Source organism: Zingiber officinale, chromosome 11A (assembly GCF_018446385.1).
Source record: "Zingiber officinale cultivar Zhangliang chromosome 11A, Zo_v1.1, whole genome shotgun sequence".
Lineage (NCBI taxonomy): Eukaryota > Viridiplantae > Streptophyta > Magnoliopsida > Zingiberales > Zingiberaceae > Zingiber > Zingiber officinale.
In genome coordinates, this window is record NC_056006.1 from 12,522,028 (window position 1) to 12,524,415 (window position 2,388).

A 2,388-nucleotide genomic window follows, 5' to 3' on the forward strand; every position below is an offset into this window, starting at 1 on the left:
TGCACTGGTATGGAGCTCGGGCCGTGTGGAGTTTGGCACCAACAGAAGAGGAAGATGACATGGCCGTGTGAACCTCGCACGGCCGTGTCAAGATTTGAAGCCAACCAGAGCCTTACATGGCCGGTGGATCTACACTGTTTCCAGACTAAGCGGTGTGGTGTGCACCACACGTAGCATTCCAGAGAGCGAAGGGTTCGGCGTGTGGAGTCACACGATCGCAGCTTTGGCGAGAGGGAATGGACATGGCCGTGTGAATCTCACATGGCCGTGTGGCGCCCGATTCCCTCCTCTATTTAAACCCTTCTTCATGAATTGAAAGGGGATCTCTCCCCCTTTGGGAGAAAGCAAGATTTGGTGGTTTCCTCCCATTCTTGGGAGGATTTCTGGGCGATTCTAAGGGAGATCTCGACGATTTCGACTCCGGAGCGAGGATTGGATCCGAAGACGAGACTTCTTCGTAGATAAGTTTTCTGTTTCCCCCTCTTCTTGATTTCTTGGATTGGGGATTTAAGAAATTCTTGTATTCTCTATTTCTTTGGGTTTTCTTCCTCGATTCATGGAGTAGATCTTGTATTCTAGGATTAAGGGAGTATTTGTATGATGGATTGATGTAATCTCTAATGGATTTGCCATTTTCTTGTTTCAATGACATTGACTTGCTTGTATCAATTAGATCTTGAATGATTAATGGTGATTTGTGCTTAATTCTCATTCTTGATTGATTGTTTGGATTTCTTGTGGACTTTGTAAAGATAAACTCTCACTCGATCATCCGAGGGATCCACGTGACAGGTGCAAGCCCGTGTAAGGACGTTTGAGAGATAATCTTGAAGAGGAAATGGGAATATTCAAGAGAGTATGATGGATCTTGTAATTAGTTTCTTGTATCTTGATAGATTAATGAGTTGTGGGCTTCTATGTTGATATCCGAGGAAGGCATAGTAATAGGTGCGCTTCTGTGTAAGGACAATGTAGGTTCATGTCTAATTAATCCTACTTAGATACATTTCTCAGTCCTTAGCCGGTTGTCTATTGCAAGAGAGAACCGGCAACTTTCTACATGTTTGGCAATTGAGGGATAAGAATTGGTGAACCATTTACATTCAAGAAATCTTACAAAGAAACCGAAACTCCTAGAATCTCCCTTTATCATAACCCAAGACACTAAACTCTTGTTTGTTGATCTTTAAGCTTAGATTTGTTTACCTTTACTTTGCTTTTGAAATGATTGGATAGTTGTTTAGCTAATTCGCATTGAGACATTTCTAGTGCTTATTCCAGTCCCTGTGGATACGATAATCTTTTATATTACTTGCGACATTTTCGTACACTTGTGGAGCGTAACAAGTTTTTGGCGCCGTTGCCGGGGACTGCGCTATAACATTAGGAATTATCAATTGAGTTGGACTAAACATAACATTTGTTTTCCTTTCATATTGCATAGTTGTAACTGATCAGTAGATTTCTGTTTTTACTTTCTTGTATAACTTTCACTTCTTGTTAATTCTTTTTGTACAAATTCAATTCTGCATTTTTGTTCCTTCTATTTTTCTTTTTGTGTCGAATTGCCATCTGCTATCTTGTTCTTGTGTATGCGAAGATCTAACTTTGTAGGGGAATTCTTTCCTTTTGACCCTGAGATTGATAGAACTTTCCATAAAAGAAGAATTCTGCAAAGGCAAATTGAAGAACAGGAACATTTGAACATGGCGAATAGACCACTCAAGGATTATGCAGCACCCTATGCGAGAGGTTTTCGATCTAGTATTTCAAGACCTTCAGTGGAAGCTAATAACTTTGAGATCAAACCCGCAATCATATCTATGGTGCAGCAGAACCAATTCGGTGGAGGACCTCATGAGGATCCTAATCAACACTTAGAGGTCTTTTATGAAATATGTGGTACCATGAAAATGAATGGAGTTCCTTCAGATGCAGTTAGATTATTGTTATTTGGGTTTTCTCTAAGAGATAGGGCAAAGCAATGGCTGAATTCTTTGGCCCCTAATAGCATCACCACTTGGGAGCAATCTTGATAAGTTCTATCCACCAAGCAAAACAGCTCATATGAGGAATTTAATTGCAAGCTTCAAGCAAACTGACTCAGAATCTCTTTTTGAAGCATGGGATAGATATAATAGTATGCTCAGACAATGCCCACATCATGGGTTGGAAAGATGGTTAGTGTTGCATACTTTTTATAATGGTATCAATTATCATACCAAAGTGTCCCTTGATTCAGCTGCTGGAGGGGCACTTATCAACAAAAGCTTAGATGAAGCCGAAGAAATTATTGAAAGTGTAGCACAAAATCATCATCAATGGGCAAATGAAAGAAGTGGTGGCTATTCCTCTGTAAACGCAACAATTAAAGCATCAGGGAAGTTT

The 2,388-nt window shown here is 40.2% G+C and overlaps 1 non-coding gene across 1 annotated transcript; it reads right to left on the reverse strand.

Annotated features, from left to right (window-relative positions):
• Positions 1-2,065: 2,065 nt before the first annotated feature.
• On the reverse strand, positions 2,066-2,171 carry LOC122033168. The gene has a single exon (XR_006126417.1). It is a non-coding gene; the product is annotated as a small nucleolar RNA R71 (small nucleolar RNA).
• Positions 2,172-2,388: the final 217 nt, after the last annotated feature.